This window comes from Hemitrygon akajei, unplaced genomic scaffold (assembly GCF_048418815.1).
Source record: "Hemitrygon akajei unplaced genomic scaffold, sHemAka1.3 Scf000120, whole genome shotgun sequence".
NCBI lineage: Eukaryota > Metazoa > Chordata > Chondrichthyes > Myliobatiformes > Dasyatidae > Hemitrygon > Hemitrygon akajei.
In genome coordinates, this window is record NW_027332006.1 from 152563 (window position 1) to 170503 (window position 17941).

Consider the following 17941-nt stretch of genomic DNA (forward strand, 5'->3'; position numbering starts at 1 on the left):
GCGGAGCAAGTGCTACACCTGCCCCTACACCTCCTCCCTCAGGGCCTTAAACAGTCCTTCCAGGTGAGGTGGGATGTACCTCACAGAAACTTCGCGCGTTGTAACTGTTCATCCATGCTCTTGTGCTAATTATAACAATCAATTCGGCTTCAGTTTCGCCCTTTGCATTTTAATTTCGATACATAAAACATCGCCCATGTACCGACCGAAGCGCCTCTTCAATGATCCCAGTGAATCTGCCTCAGCCACGTTCCCTGGCCTCATTCCTGATGCTCAGCGCCTTCTAAATCTTTGCCCGCTCAGCCTGAACCTGCGCCACTCATTTTGGACACACCTACGCAACATTCCAATAGCTTTCATCCCCATTCGTCTACTTTCAAAGGCATAAACACTCAGCCTGGCCAAATTCATAATTCTGACCCTCGAGACCAAGTAACATCCTCATAAAACCTTTCTACACTACGTCCAGTCTAATCAGTTCATTCAAAACAACAGAGTGAGCAAAACTCTCTGGTTTCAGGTACTGAGGAAGATTGTGAGAAAAAGAGAGGCCTGATGATGATGGGCCATTGTACGGGTGGAAATGGTCGTGGGTGAGAGCACATCACACACTGGGTTCAACATTACAGTATGGGGTTTGATCCTGCGTATGTATGCCCGCGCTCCCTCAATATCTATTATATTCCTGTACGCACATCCCAGAGTCCAACATGGACACTCTGCTGATGTGGGGGAGTTTGTCCTGTGCACGGTCATTTTCCACAGGGGAATGTTGCCATTATATTCCTAGGAACTCAGCTGGTATCTGCAGCTGTCGTGGGCCTTCTTTACACGTGGAGATAGTTCCTCAAAATTCAGCTCAATACTTATTCAAAGGGTGGCTGCGTAATTCCATAAGGAGAGATGGGAAGAGATAATATGACGGCCACTTGAAAGGGGCGTGGTTAAAGGAGCTGGTGCAGATCACACACACAGGCTGGTTCTGCTTTGTTTGAATGGGCTGTACTTGCGTGATTACATTAATTCAAATTGATTATAAATTCCTTCCCCAGGACGCAGCCCATTGCTACAGTTCCTTAAGATCTTTCTTCATGCATTTTGAATTTCTTGCTGCCTGTTGTACATTGTACTTTTCACAGGTCATTTCCCAATCAGAATCAGATATATTGTCACTGACATGTCTGTGGTGAAAGTATTTGTTTTGCGGCAGCAGTACTTACCGATGTAGTGTTTGTTACAGGTAGTTGTCAGACTGAGAAAGATGGCGTCAGCATGGGAAAGACAGAGACAACATCTGGTGACAAGTTACAAGAACACTGAACACCATGGAGACACGAGACACTCCAGATACGGAAACCTGGATCAAAAATAACATATTGATGCAATATGTCAGCGTGTCAGGCAACTACTGTGTGCGGGGGAATGGACGGTGAATATTTTGTGTCCAGCCTCTTCCCCAAGCCTTTGAACAACCAATATAAATGAGACTGAGGTGAAAGAGGGACGAAGGGCTGGGGAAGGCGTGAATTCCCTCTTGGATATTGCTGCTGCCCAGCCCCGTTCACTTTATCGTCCTGAAGGTAAATCCTCCAACCCTTCCCTCCAAGTCCCTGTGTTACGAGTTTACCACCCGGGATCCCTCTTTCACTTTAGACAGGAACATAATAAAACAGGTGCAGCTGTCGGCGATTCAGCCCCTCAAGCCAGTCCTAACAGTCGATACTATCCATGGATCTTTACCATCTCTCAACTTCTCTCCTGTTCCAGGCCCCCATTGTTCTAAATCACCAGTCTTTGAAAATGTATCCCCTTCCTTATTATGTACAGCCAGTGATCCAATCTCAGCAAACCTCTAAGGTAGAGAATTCTAGATATTCACTCTTTTCCATGAGAGGAAATTGCGATATACCTCAGTTGTCAATCGGCCCCATTATGTCTGCTTGTTGAAAGCTCTATTGCAAGTGGATACATATCCCTTGGGTGGGTTAAGTGGAGATTACACGGAATCCTCGTGTTCACAGATATTTAACCCGGATGTTCCAGTTTCCTCCAACATCCCAAATATGTGTGAGATATCGGTTTGTTTTATGTGTCGCTTTAAATGCAGGTGAGCGGCAGACTGTGCATGAGAACAAGTGGGAATGTAAGGGGAATATGAAGGGCTGGGGCATATTTAGTTTTAAAATAGACCTGGATGGCTGGCAAAGAGTTAATAGGTTGAAGAGCCTATTTTCGTGCTGTGTGTTTCTCTGCCTCCCTCTCAACATCTACCCGGCTGTGTCCTCTCAGGTTCTGTCTGGTTCAAATAGGTCACCCCTCACTCTGTAATCTTTAGCCTTTCGTGATAAGAGCACACCTTTGATTGAGGAATTCGCTGAGGTGATAGGTTCTGGACAGTCAACGTGAACGTATTCTCTCTTAAATAGGGAATTCAGAACCGTACATAGTAGTCGAGGTGTGGCTGTGTTAATACTCTACACCGTTGTATTTCTAAACTCCAGCCTTGTTGTAATAAATATCACAGTGTTATTTGTTGCGTTAACAGTTTGATGCACCATCATACTAACTTTTCTATATCTCATACGCAAGGACATCTCAATCCCTTTGAATTTCACTTCTGTGTAATATTCTCCACTTGATGCTTCTTCCCTCACATTTTCAATCACTAACCTGCATGTGCAGACTTGTCCCGATCAGCACGATTTCCTCAAGGAGCAATCTAGCCTGACAAATTGTTTGGAATTCATTGAGGAAATAACAGGCAGAATAAACAAAGGAAAGACACTAAATTTTGCTTACTGGAAATTCAGTACACGTTGACAAAGCGCAGCGCACACGTCTGATAAACAAAAGATAAACGCCCCTCATAATACAGCAGAGATACCGCCATAGATAGACGAATGGCTGACCGGGTGGAGGCAAACAGTGAGAATAAAGAGGACTTGGCTATCGGTTACTAGTCGGTATTAGGGCTGCACCTTTTCACAGTATATGTCAGTAATCGGGATGACGTAATTGGTGGTTTTGCGGCAAACTCTGAGGAAAATCCAAATATCGGTTGAAAGGTCGGTGGTCTTGGGAAAGCGGAAAGTGTGCGGAAGACCTTGGGCAGATGACGAGACGGGCAATGAAGTGGCAGATGGGCTATACCGCAGGGAATTGTATGGAAATGCACTGAGCGCGAAGTAATCAAGGCGAAGACTACTTTCTAATCGGGACAAATCAGCAAAGAAGAGATGTGACATGAGTTCGGAGACCCAGTGCGGATTCTCTAAAGTTTCATTGCCAGTTTGAGACAGCAGTGAGGAAGGTAAATGCAATGTCGGCATTTATTTCCAGAGAAATAGAAAATAAAAAACAAATGTGTAATGCTGAACCTTTGTTAGGTTTCGGTGAGACCGCAGTTGGAATATGGTGAACAGTTTGGGTCCCTTATCTAAACCGGATGTGCCGGCAAAGGTCGGAGTCCAGAGGGCGGTCACGTGATTGATGCCAGGAAGGGAAGAGTTATATATGAAGATTATTTTAGGACGCTGGGCCTTGGTCGCTGGAATGTGGAAGAATGTGACCGGGATCTCATTGAAATCAATCGAATATTATCAGGCTGAATTAGAATGGACATGGAGAGGATTTTCATGTAGTGCTAGACGCGATGGCCAGCAGGCACAAACTCAAATAAGGGCATCCAATTAGAAAAGGGACAAGCAAATTCTGTAGCCAGAAAGTTATGGATTTGTGGAACTTATTGCCACGGAAAGCCGTGAAGGGCAAGTAATTGGGTATATTTAAAGTGGAGGTTGAAGAAGTGGATAGGTAGTAAGGGAGTCAGCTGTGTCGAGGAGAAGGCAGGGGAATGGAGTTGAGAGGAGTGATATGTATGACCAGAAGACCATAAGACATAGGAGCAGAATTAGGCCATCTGGTCCATCGAGTCTGCTCCGCCATTCAATCGTGGCTGATCCTTTTTTTTTCTCTATTCTCATGAACTCCAGTTCCCAGCCCTCTCCCCGTAACCTTTGGTGTTATGTCCAATTAAAAACTTATCAATCTCTGCCTTAAATACACCCAACGACCTGGCCTCCACAACTGGATGTGGCAATGAATTTCACAAATTCACTACCCTTTGTCTAACGAGATTTCTCTCCAACTCTGTTTTGAAAGGGCACCCCTCTATCCTGACGCTGTGCCCTCCTGTCCTAGATTCTCCCACCATGGGAATCCCCATTTCCACATCTACTCTGTCTAGTCCTTCCAATATTCGAATAGTTTCAATGAGATTCCCCTCTCATCCTTCTAAATTCCGGCGAGTACAGTCCCAGAGACATCAATCATCCTTGTGAAAGTCCTCTAGACTCTCTCCAATGCTAGCGCATATTTTTTAAACTGAGGGACCCAAAACTGTTCACAATACCCAAGGCGAGGCCTCAGCCGTGATGGAATGGTGGAGATCGGTGAGCCGAATAGCCCAATTTTGCTCCTATATCTTGTGGTATCGTGGCCAAATTTGGTGAGAAATTAATGATGAATATTGCTTTTCATGATTCGCGTAACAAACCGTCTGGTGTCCCTGTGACAAAATCTGGATCTTTTAAAGTGACAGTGTTAAAGGTGGTCCCCCCCCCCCCCCCCCCCCCCCGATAAATATCGGGACGACGAGGATGGGATTCGAACCCACGCGTGCAGAGCACAATGGATTAGCAGTCCATCGCCTTAACCTCTCGGCCACCTCGTCTGCTTAAGGTCCACACATTTATGTTCAGATTCTCTGCCGAATTGCTTTGCTCGCCGTACTTTCCAGAATTCATGGAAGTGGATAAGGACAGTTTAGAGAAATATCTGCCAACCACAGGAAACATGGAAATACATTTTCAATAGCTTTGTTATCATATTGTTCGATTTAATGTAAACAGATATTACAGGAATTTGCCATCTGGTTCAAGAATGACGATATTCCGTGTATTGGGCAAATGCAATAACCCGATAACAACCGCATTAGAACGCGCTGAAGGCAACGTCCGCATCTGCGCAGCCGCAGATCCGAACACCCTAACGCTGAACCGACACAAACACATGACCGCCTGGTTCTGGAATACCAAACCAACGGCTGAAATAACTATAAAGAAATCGGGTTCCCTGTCAATAATGTATTGAATGTGGTGGACCATTGTCACTGATTCCAATCTCAGAATATAACGCCGCTGCAAAAGACAGTGGTGTGTGCCTTTGACAATTCCTTTCTGTGTGACAGAAATGGAATATTGAACAGCCCAAAGCAGGAATGCATGGAGAGATATTGACACAACAGTGGTCGAATGCTCACCTGGGATGAAATCACTGCAGGCGAGTACTTTTAGCTCGGTCAAGAAATCATTTTACAGGTGGAAACTCTTTGCAGCAGTCAGCATGTTCCCCATTTCCCCCTTGGCCTTGCTCACAGAATACGGCCGTGTGGCCTAATGGATAAGGCGTCTGATTTCGGTGCTTGACTGGTGGAAGTCATCAGAAGATTGCAGGTTCGAGTCCTGCCCCGGCCGTTTTGTCAAACTGGCGGATTCGGTTCCATTCCGTCTCTCACTCCCATCGCACTTGAGATGGTTGTCTCGATTCCGTGTGGGAATTAATCGGAGTACTCCACCCCCGGGGAAAACGTAATGCCTCGTCTTCGTTGTACGCAACATATAATATTACGTGTCTAGTCTGTGTAGTATTTCTGCAGACACTTTCATAAACAATTTGCTGGAGCTTCTCAGACCTTCAGGAGGAGCTGCTGCTGGGAAGGTGAAGTTTATTTCACATTCAGCTCCGTCTCCGAGCAGATCCTATCGGCAAGAATTCACCACCCAGCACTAAGGGTGATTTCTTCCGGTTACAACCCTCCTCCTCTCGGACACAGCACGCTGGTTATCTGCCTGCTGTGGGAAGTCTTCATCACTAATTCCCGAGCAGACATCAACCGCCTCAACATCAGGAATCCTCACCGCTTCTCGAACCTTACCCCCACTGAATTTACTGCCCTCTAATCTCTCAGCACCGGTCCCAAAGTTACCATCCAACCTGCTGCTGTTGTAGAGTGACGGACTGACCTCCACCTGGCTGAGACTAGGCGGTAACTTTCACACACATCATGATGCCTACACCTCGAAGAATCCCGACTCCGGATCATCAGAGAACTGCATCCGGCATTATCACTGACATCATCAACTCCAGAGAACCTCCATTCACTGTGGATAACTCGTGTTTCCATTGCCCTGAACTGTCCGCTTCTACCTCCTACTCATTCATAAGCCTAAATGTCCGGTTAGCCCCATTGTCTCTGCCAGAACCTGCCCCACTATCCTGTGTTCTTACAGCTCCAGTCCAAACTATGCTCCATAATTCAGCCCCTTCCCACCTACATTCGCGATGCTTCCTGTGCTCTCGATCAACTCACAAACTTTCGATTCCCTGGCTCCGACCTTCGCATTTTCTCCATGGATTTCCAGTCCCTCATCAAGAGGGCCTTAAAACTCTCCACATTTCTAAAGGAAACAACCAACCATTTTCCCTCTATCATCACCACCCTCCGTCTGGCAGAACCGGTCCTCACCTGAACAGTTTCTCCTTCGGCTCCTCCCGCTTACTCAAAATTCAATGGGTAGCCATGGACACCCGCATGTGTCCCATATATGTCTCCCTTTTCGTTGCCTAAGTAAATCAATCTACCAAACCAATGTACCGCACCTTCCCCGGTAACTTACCCCAGCGCTCCCAGCGCTATTGCTGCCGCTTCCTGCATTCACACTGAGCTCGACAACGTCAACCACTTCGTCTCCAGCTTCTACCCCGCCCGTGAACGTCCCACTCAATGCAAGCAAAGCAAAGGGAGAAGAAACCAGAGGTCCACGAGCCAGTCCTCATCGGAGAATCAGTGCGGGTGAGCAACTTTAAATCCCCGGGTGTTCCTATTTCACAGGGTTCGCCCTGGACCCATCACAAGTGCAAATGCGAAGTAAGATCGGCGGCGCCTCTGGTTTCGTAGGAGTTTGTGGAGATCGGCAGGACATCTGGAACCTTGACACATTTCTGTAAATGTGATATCGAGTGTATCGACTGGCTGCCTCATGGCTCGGTATGGGAACATCAATGTCAATGAACGTAAGCTCCTACAGAATGTGGTGGGTTCGGCCCAGTACATGTCCGGTAAAGCTCTCCCACTATTGAACACATCTATCTTTAGGGACTTTGCCATTGCTTACATGGTGGGTGGTGGGCGCTGATGATTTTTGCTGAAACGTTGGGGGGGGGGGGGGCGGCTATTGATGCCTTTGTTGTTGCTTGTGCTGCTTTATTATTCCCCTCAACCCCAATTTTCCCGCCTTCTGCCTGTGAGCTTTGATCAGAAACTTTTGCTATATAAAAAACCCAATTGTTCCGCCTTTACAGCCTTCCATAGCAATGAGTTCCCGAGATGGCAGAATTTTATCCTCATCTTTCTTCTAAAGGGGCTCCCTTGTATTCTGAGGAAGTGCCGTCTGGTCCTAGACTCCCTCCACTATGTGAATTATTCACAGCACATCCATACTCTCGCAGTCTTTCAATATTCTTTGTGGTGGCGTGTTGGGGAGGAAGCATTAAGAAGAAGGACGCCTCACGTCTTAATAAGCTGATAAGGAAGGCGGGCTCTGTCGTGGGCAAAGTACTGGAGAGTTTAACATCGGTAGCTGAGCGAAGGGCGCTGAGTAGGCTACGGTCAATTATGGAAAACCCTGAACATCCTCTACATAGCACCATCCAGAGACAGAGAAGCAGTTTCAGCGACAGGTTACTATCGATGCAATGCTCCTCAGACAGGATGAAGAGGTCAATACTCCCCAATGCCATTAGGCTTTACAATTCAACTGCCAGGACTTGAACTTTTTTAAAGCTATTATTAATGCTTTTTGAGTTAGTGATTTAGATGCATATCATATTATTACTGAGTTAAGTATTGTATGTAATGAGTTTTTGCTACAACAAGTGTATGGGACATTGGAAAAAATGTTGAATTTCCCCATGGGGATGAATAAAGTATCTATCTATCTATCTATCTATCTATCTATCTATTCTATAGTTGTCAATAATATGCACCCACATTTAATCAAACGCTTCTCACACGTAATCCCTTTAATTTCGGGATCATACCGTCCCCATTGCATCTTCAATGGGGACAGGAGAGGTTCCGGAGGATTGGAGGGTTGCCAGATGTTCTTCCCTTATTCAAGAATGGGAGTAGAAATAGCCCAGGAAATTGTAGACCAGTGAGGCTCACTTCAGTAGTTGGTAAGCTGATGGAAAAGATCCTGAGAGGCAGTATTTATTGACATTTGGAAAGGCATAATATGATTAGGAATAGTCAGCATGGCTTTGTGAAAGGCAGGTCGTGCCTTACAAGCCTGAATGATTTTTTTGAGGATGTGACTGAACACATCGATGAAGGTAGAGCAGTAGATGTAGTGTATATGGATTTCAGCAAGGCATTTGATAAGGTACACCGTGCACGGCTTATTGAGAAAGTAAGGAGACATGGGATCCAAAGGGGCATTGCTTTGTGGATCCAGAGCAGGCGTGCCCACAGAAGACAAAGAGTGGTTGTAGAAGGGTCATATTTTTCATGGAGGCCGGTGACCAGTGGAGTGCCTCAGGGATCTGTTCTGGGACCCCAAGTCTTTGCGATTTTTATAAATGACCTGGATGAGGAAGTGGAGGGGTGGGTTAGTAAATTTGATGATGACACAAAGGTTGGGTGTGATGTGGATAGTGTGGGGGGCTGTCGGAGGTTACAATGGGACATTGATAGGATGCAAAACTGGGCTGAGAAGTGGCAAATGGAGTTCAACCCAGATAAGCGTGAGGGGATATTGCCGGAAGGGCGCTCTGTGACGTTCAGCCGGTAAGGAGCTCCATTCCGGATCTGCTGACCGTGCTACTCCCATAGCGTTCGTCTCTCCCGAGGCTGCCCATAGGGATCTGTACACGAGCACCAGGACGCGTCCACGCACCGGTGGTCCTGCCAGCTACGTGTGCAGGAGCCAGACGTCCTCCCTGCCCTTTCTAGTTCAGCCTGCGTCCAAAAGTAATTCAGTTTGCCTGTATCGCCAGCGAGTAGACACTGCATGAGGCTTTCTGTCGGAGAGGCTGTGCGCTGGCAGGGAGAGAATTACACGTTCAGCTCTCCTTTTCTCCTCGCCGAAAGTGAGAGCCACAAACACTACCCACAATATTATCACACTAGACGCATCACAACAAACATATTGACGCCTATATGTGACTGTCGTGAATGTCACCCCTCGGCGTCCTATGCTGCAAGGAGAAATCTCTCAGCTTACACAAACTAATAATCGAGTGTTCAAAGAAATATTCTCACGAAACGTTCCCGGTATGTTTCCAGTCTCATGGCATCCTTCCTGTGCCTTTTCTACGTGTGTAACCGGTTTCAGCGAATGTGCATCCTTCGGCTTGGTTCATCTAATTCTGCAAAATTCCCAGAGTCCTGCCATTTATTATGCAAGAATTGCCCTGCCTTAACTTTACAAAGTGCTATATTTTGTCAAATTAAATTCCACCTGCCAATCCTTGAACAGTTTCTAAGTTGGTCTATCCGCTTCATTGTCCAAGACACCACCGATACTGATGTCATTTACAAATTTAGGAACCACCTGATTACCTCAAATTAGCCTCTGCCTGTTTAAATGATGTCAGATCCCAACACCCGCTTCCCCTCCTGTAACTCTTCCACCAACGCTGTTATTCTCAATGGCCTGCATTTTATACATCGTTGTTCCATTTGCTGTACAGATCAAAGACACATCGTATTTAACCATGATGTGCGAGGTGATGCATTTTGTAGGCAAAAGTAAGAGAGGGATGTCTACATTATTGATACGGCTTTAGGAATTTTGAGATTTGTTTATAAATCCAAAGATCCACGATGGCACTGGCGATTCACGCGACGTAATGCCAACAGCTCGCAAAATGTCTCGATGTATTTCTGCTGAAACACTGTGGCTGCAATTTGAAACCCCTAATTTCCCTTTAAGAAACGTACTGTTGATCTGTCTAAACTAATCGGCAGTTTAACGAGCTGCTGAAGGACCAGATGGACTTGACTCTCGGGAATGCAGGTGCGGCACCTTTCAGCGATCAGCGAAGGTCAGCCATTACCATTGCCGGAAAAGAGGTCGGTTCGGAAGACTTCAAGCCAGACTAAATTGCCGGGCTATGAAGCATCCTTTACCGGGCATCTTCTTAGCCAAAGGCCAATGACCTGAAAACAAGATGCATTACGTCAGCGCAACATTGCAGTTTCGGAAGGAAATGAGGGATTGCTGTCTTCTCTGTTTCATGAAGACATGGCTCAGTTCGGTGGAACAACCGGAAGGATTCTCAGTCCACCGTTCGGAGAAGATAAGAAGGTATTGTGGTGCTGGGGGTGGGGGGCGGTGGAACGGCGGTGTTGTTTCATGACTAACTCTTCATGCTCTCCGTACATAGCGGTCTTGCCGCACCCTTGTTCCCCCAATCACAACATCCAATGATTGAGTTCTGTCGGTGCTGCTTACCGAGAGGTTCTCCTCATTGATCCGGACGGCACTTCACATACCGCCAGAGGAGATGTTAAGCAAGCATACCATGTACTGAGTGCCGCGACCAGCAAACAAGGAACTGCCTACCCTGAGGACTTTCAAATCATTGCGCGGGTTTCTATCAGGCTTATTTAAAGAAATCTAGGCTTATTTGTCATCAGCACGTCATCCACAGTACCAGGGGCTCCCGCACTCTCGACCACTGTTGGAGCACGATCAGGAAAGCCTACCATTCCACCCCCATACCATATTTCGGGCATTCTGAACGTCTGATTTTCTTTCTCCTACCTCCATCCCGGCGGAGGGTGAGGAACAAGACACCAGATGTATCGGCAACAATGTCGCGGGAATCGGAGAGCCGACTTCTGAATTGCTTCGAGGCGATAGACAGAGACAAAAATGACCCAGGACTCAGAAGAGAATCTGAATGTCACAATCTTTATAAAGACACTGGAGAACCAATGTTACCCACTGATTCATTCAGAGTCCAGACTGTTCCTTAACCTGAAGCACTGGGTGAACAAGAGATCTGCAAAGTGCTGTGCAGTAGATTCGTGGCAATATTTATCACATTTATTCATTATGTAGTGTTCTCGCACAGGTGTAAAATAACTCGGAACTAAACACCAAGTATAAACCAGTCAATGAGGCGGTCCCAGTAAGATTAACCGTTTACTGTACACTCTTCCATATTAACGTATGGTGAAAACTGTTGATAAAACAATACAAAATATATACAGTATTTGTTTCCTTCTTGTCATCACATTTACATCATTAATACTTGCAAAAGTGAAACTACAACAACTATATTACATTAAAGAGCAACATACAGTCAGAATCTACCTACGCCATCGACTGACTTTAAATACATCAACACAAGCTATCCGCAACTCTTTAAATAACAAAAAACATAAACTTTATCGACCGTTATTACTTTTAACAGAATCAGCATTAACATTTTTAATTCAACATATCGATTATCTTATTAACTTACGGCTTTGCTTCTCTGATGTTTCTAGTGCGTAGAAAAAAAAACTTTTCTCGCGCTGATCCTGCACACATAAGCCCCCTCCTTCCCGTTTCTCCAAACCGATATTTTCCCACAAGACGCGGCGAAACCGGGTGTGACGTCATCGCATACCGCGATATATCACAGACAACGAATTTACTTTAAACAACCTTAACTTTAACTAGAAAACGATTACAAACGAATTATTAAAGCGAAAATATGATAAACTAAACAAATGCCTTAAAGGCAAGACACTCCCCGCCTGGCCTTCATAAGGTCACTATGAACATAATACAAAACTTCAGTCTCTAAATCAGTCCTTAGGTAGACGTAGAATGACTTCTGCAACTGGCCTTTGGTAAGTTATCACATCACCTTGGTCAGAAGTTTTCCACTCAACCTTCCTGACATGTCCATCCCTACTAGGGAATGTGGCAGTGATTCTGGCCATTGGCCAGCAGTTGCGGGCGATTTGCTTTTCCCTGAGCAGGACTAAATCTCCAACTTGAAGATTCCTGCAGGGTTCTGTCCACTTTTGTCTGTGTTGCAACAAAGGTGGATATTCATGTCTCCAACTAGACCAGAAACGATTTGCAAGAACCTGAACCTGTCTCCATTGCTTTGTGTACAAATCCTTATCAGAGAAGTCCCCAGGTTGAGGGGGAGCTCCTGCCTTCTGCGTAAGGAGCATTGATGGCGAGAGTATGAAGGGGTTTTCCGGGTCAGAAGACACAGGTAGGAGTGGTCGTGCATTTATAATGGCTGTGACCTCTGCCATTGGTGTGCACAGTACCTCGTGGGTCAGTCGGGTGCGTTGCTGCAGAAACTTTGAATCAAGAATTCTGCTGGCGATACCAATCATCCGCTCCCATGCGCCTCCCATGTGAGAGGCGTGTGGTGTGTTAAACTCCCAGTTGCATCACTGCTGACTGAGGTACTTTAGCACCGTTTTGTCCATCCCCAGCTCCTTAGACGCTCCAACAAAGTTCGTGCCGCAATCAGACCTTAACTGTTTTGCAGGGCCTCATAGCGCAAAGAAGCGCCTGAGAGCATTAATGCAGCTGGATGTATCCAAAGATTCGACGACCTCAATGTGTACCGCTCTTGAACTCATGCAGCTGAACATGATGGCTCACCGCTTGCTCTCTGCTTGTCCTCCTCTGGTGCGTCTAGTAGTGATAGACTAGGGACAAAATACATCGAGTCCCACATATGTAAAAGGAGGGCAGGCTTCAAGGCGTTCTGGTGGGAGGTCCGCTATACGTTGAGCTTCCAACTTGCCTCGCAGTTTCCTGCAGGTTACACATTTGTGGAGATTACAACAGGACAGTGACAGGACGCAAAGCAGAGCTGAGAAGTTACAGATGGAGTTCAACCCAGAACGTTACAGAGTGACTCACTTTGGAGGGATGAATTTGAAGGCAGAGGTGATACTTCTCCAGTCAACCGAGGGCCGGACGTTAGTACGAGTTCCACAATGGAAACAGAGTGGTGAGACTCTCTCCAATAAGCCGAGGCCCGTTCATCGGTACGAGAACAACAATCGGCACGAAGCGGTGCACTGCAGGAGCAGAAGGAAGTGTGATTGACAGGTGAGCTTGAACACATCCGCTGTTCTGCACATACTCATAGTGATTGTCGAAAGACAGTATACCTGACAGTAAATCAGGAGGAAAAAAATACAACTTCGTGGCAAATAATAGCACAGCCTGGGAACCTGCGGATAGTTCCGAGGTTTTACTTGCTACTTTGTTTCAGACAGAGAATGGATGGAGAAATAGCGGTGGAATTGTCGCAGGTTTGCGAATATATTCAAAGTTACATGGACTGTATCACACGTCACGGGTGCGGGGTGGTCAAGTCATTCACTGGCACGGTTCCTGCCAAACGGCCCATGTGTGCGCTGGAAAACATTGTTCTTCAAACTATCCACAGCCCTCGCTAATCTCCCGAAGACAGGCTCCCTTTTTGATCACAGATCTCTGGAATATCGCTGTGGATCTTTTAAATAGTTTCGAAGAAGATAAGTGCAGTGCATGTCATTGTAACACGTCAGCTGTCACTGTGATTTCCGACACTCACCCCCGGAATGACTGGAACGAACGAAAGAAAATAATGAACGAATGTTCCCCTTTAATAATGAAGTATTCACGATTTCACCCGCCAGAACAAACTCCTTCCCTCAATTTCAGAAGCGAATGTGCTCCGTCAAATGTTACAAAATAAATCGATTTCAAGATGAATGCCTACTTTAAGAATAACGCTGGTATAAAAATATCCAATTTAAATAGCTGAAGCAAGGTATCATGGAAAAAAACATGGAAAATTCACATCATTTTTTGAAAAGTGAAAATATTGCAGTATCCCTTGGTGAGTCAGATTCATGACACAGGTACAGAGTGATTAAAATTGTTTACGTAATTGTTAGTGCAGTTCGTTATCACTAATGTCCCTGGCGTAATAGCCACGCAAATTGCCTCAGTGGAATTGCTTTAAACTGAATAAAAGTCTAGGAAACCGATTACCAGTCCATCTGAGCAGCTGAAACGCTCTGTACAACTGAACGCTGCTTCTGACAGAATATGGGATATCCGGCAATTTACTACATCGCAGCCATTTTCTATCCCACAATTGTAGCGGTTGGTGTCCCCGGTAAGATGCCGGAGCTGGTCACTTTATTTATGGTGCGGTCGTTTCTCTGCTGCGGTATCCGCACTGTTACTAAGCACAGATGTTACCGTCGGCTGAAAAATGTTTCCGGAATGGAGGATTCAGGCATCTAATAGTTTTATTTTCATTGTCCATACGTTGACCGCAGTGTTTTCTTCAACTTTTGTCAATTAAGTTGGTGCCGATATTGTCACTGTTTCATAATTTCACCTCGCTAGGCTTTCTGAAGTGATGCTGGTCTCTACTTTTCTAGGTCCGGGTCTCTATCAGTGCAGTCAGTTCTATCTTATACAGACGTAGCAGCTGATTTAAATGACGGACCAGTGTATTTTCCACACGTAGGTCTGTTCTGTAAGTCAGTAAATGAGAACTCTTGCTTTATAACTCCTTGATTCCATGTTGTAACCGCTACAAATAATCCCGTCTGTTCTTTCACCTCTATTAATGGAAATGGTGTTGTTTACAGGAGCGATCGACTGCTCACCGGTACGTGAGTCCTGGAACTCGGGTGCCTCGCTCTAAACTGTGGGAAGGTCGCCAATCCACTGACACTCACTTCCGTCATTGTCCTCCAGCCTGAGTGCAGCGACCGAGACCGCACACACTGGATTTCCGCTTTCGACTTCCAAACAGACCATACACTGCATAGCATCGGTAGAATGGAGGCTTTCAGGGAGCTGACCATATTTCTATTTTGTTTCCAAATTTCTTGCAGTTAATTTAACGGCGATTGTGATCCTATCTCGGGGAAAATGCGGACTCTCCAAATGCATCACCCGTTACCTGGTTGGAATGGCAACAGCGGATCTGATGGAGGTTATCGTTTCTGCTTTAGTGGAACAGACCAACAATATCTATATTTATTGGAGATCCCTGCTCATCACTCCTGTATGCGCTCTGACACTTGTATTTGCGGCTGTGACGCGGGACTGTTCTGTTTGGTTCACGGTCAGTTTTACCTTCGATCGCTTTATCGCAATATGTTGCCGAAAGCTGCGGGAGCGATACTGCACCGAGAGAACAGCAACGGGGGTTATGATGACGGTGGTTATAGTGAGCTGCGGGAAATGTGTTCCGTTTTACTTTGCCCTTCAACCTTACGTCATCATTGACAACACGCCGTGGCGGTGCACCGGCACATATGAATACGTTACTTCACCCGTGTGGAGAGGATATACATTACTGCAGAGCATTTTAACACCATTGATACCAATCGGATTAATCCTGGTGTTTAACGGGTTAACCGTAAGACATATCGTTGTGGCAAATAGAGTCCGCAGAAGGCTTCGGCATAGCAGCGACAATCAGAAAGATGCCGAGGTGGGAAAACGCAGAAAATCGATGATTTTGCTGTTTTCTATATCAGCTAATTTCATATTATTTTGGATTCCCCATGTAGCCCGTTCTCTAAAATGGCAAGCGCAAAACTACTTTTACGAGGACAGATATTTGAGTTCCCCGGTATACATCCTACAGCAATTTGGGTTCATGATGCAAGTACTCAGCATGTGCACCAATACTTGTATCTATACACTGACACAGAGGAAATTCAGAGAAGAGCTGAGGAGTGGAATGAAGTATGTGTTTACATTAAATGGCCATCTGTGTAGATAAAGCCCGCGTCTAATGACAATTCAGCGGAGTTTTCAAATAAAGCCGTTTTACAATTAACAGGTTTGGCAAAAAAAGTCGTGAAATCAAACTTTCATATGCCTGGTCATCCGGGAATTGCAGAATCGCCGGAAGATTGCTGACTTCATACAGTTCAGGCAGGTAGCAATACAAACGCTCAGTGCTGCTGGCGTGATTGTTACATTGGTTGAAGTTTGTTCCAAACTATCACAGACACTCGACTGTCACAAGGGCAGGAATGGCTGCAGGAATTTCCGTGTTTTAGATGTTTCAAATTGGACAGGGTCGGGTAACAGAGTGTAAAGGGAGTGAGATGGGATACCAGGGATAGTATTGCAGATGCAGAAAGGGAGGACAACGTGGAGCTTTCGTTTGGGAATAGACTGGGAGACGAACACAGAAACATTATAACCCCATTTGGAGTATTCTATACAGCCGTCCCTGCAACGGGAACAGTGAGGAACCGATCGGGAAGCAGGACTTGGACATTTGCCATTTTATTGGCATGGGTAACTGAAACTTCCACAATATTCTTTGGCATCTGCCCAGGGTAAAAGGTTTAATTATGGCATAATTTCTCAGTTGTGTCCAGGAAGGATTCATGTCGCTATGTCGACAGGCGCACTATCGAACAGTGCGTACTGGATCTAATATTAGAAAAGGAAACGGGTCAGGTGACAGATCTCTCGGTGGGTCAGCATTTCAGAACAATAGGACAGAACTCCCCTCTTTTTACCTTGTCCAGGGATAGGACAGAGAGTACGGAATGTGTTCAATTGAGGGTCTGGGAATTATGGTGCTGCCTGGCAGGAGTTTAGGAAGGTACTTTGGGAAATGATGCACTCGGGGTATTGCGCAACAGATATGTGGGGATTGTTTAGGGAACACTTACACGGGGTTCAGTATAGGCTTGTCTCAGTGATGCAGGAAAAGGATGACAGTGTAAAGTAACTTTGGGAGACAAGAAATTTGGAACAACACGTCAAGAGGAAGAAAGAACGATACTTACAGAGCAGGAAGAAAGGATCAGGTAACCCTATAGCAAGTCACAATGCAGACAAGAAGGAATTTAAGAATGGACTTTAAAAAAGTGATGGGGGATCTGAGAAATCTTTAACGAGTTGCATTGTGAAGAACAGGAGGAGACTGGGGAGGGTGTGTGCAGGTCAGAGGTAAAAGAGGAAAACTAGTGTCTGGAGTCCAAGGAGGCGGTGAAGCTCCTCACTGAATACATTGATCAATCTGAACGCAGCGTCAAAAGGCAGATATGCTCGAACATGCCGACGCTGAAAAGAGGATGCGCTGGAAACTTGGAAAGCATTATGACAGATGATCCCACGGTGCCAGAAGGGATATAGTTTTTGTAATAGATGATTCCCCGATACCGGAAGAGATATAGTCTTTGTAATAGATGATTCCCCGATACCGGAAGAGACATAGTCCAGGTAATTTTGGAAGGCGATCAGATATTGCTGAGCTTTTGGACAGGATATTTATGTCGTCGCTGGCCACAGAAGTAGAACTAGACGATTGGAGGGTGGAAAATGTTATTCATTTGTTGACAAAAGATAATAGGGATAGTTTTTCGAATTATAGTCCAGGGAGTCTTACAACAGTAGTGGGTAAACTACTGGAGAGGATTATTGAAGAAGGAAATTATGAGTATTTGGAGAAACGTACTCTGCTACGGAGAGACAATATGACATGTTGTCCTTTATGGGTCAGATTGAATTATTTGAAAAAGTGAAACTAAAACAAACAGAAGAATCAGGACAGTCGATGTGGGTGCATTAATCTTGGTAAGGCGTTTCGTCAGTTCCCCATGGTAGACTCATTCAGAAAGTCAGGAGACATGGGATCGATGGAAACCTGGCTGCGTTGATTCGCAATTGGCTTCCTGACAGAAGGCAGATGATGTGGTAGACAGAGTGAATTATGGCTGGAAAACAAAGGGCAGCCGTGTTCCGCATGGAGAGTCGAAACTTCGGTACACTTTACAACTCTATTGCGAGTCCGCAGTTACAGTGCT

The 17941-nt window shown here is 45.7% G+C and overlaps 2 non-coding genes across 2 annotated transcripts; one reads left to right on the forward strand and one right to left on the reverse strand.

The window, feature by feature from the left end:
• Positions 1-4650: 4650 nt before the first annotated feature.
• trnas-gcu (transfer RNA serine (anticodon GCU)) lies at positions 4651-4732 on the reverse strand. The gene has a single exon. It is a non-coding gene; the product is annotated as a tRNA-Ser (tRNA).
• Positions 4733-5442: 710 nt separating this feature from the next.
• trnar-ucg (transfer RNA arginine (anticodon UCG)) lies at positions 5443-5534 on the forward strand. The gene is given in 2 exon segments: positions 5443-5479; positions 5499-5534. It is a non-coding gene; the product is annotated as a tRNA-Arg (tRNA).
• The last annotated feature ends 12407 nt before the right edge of the window (positions 5535-17941 follow it).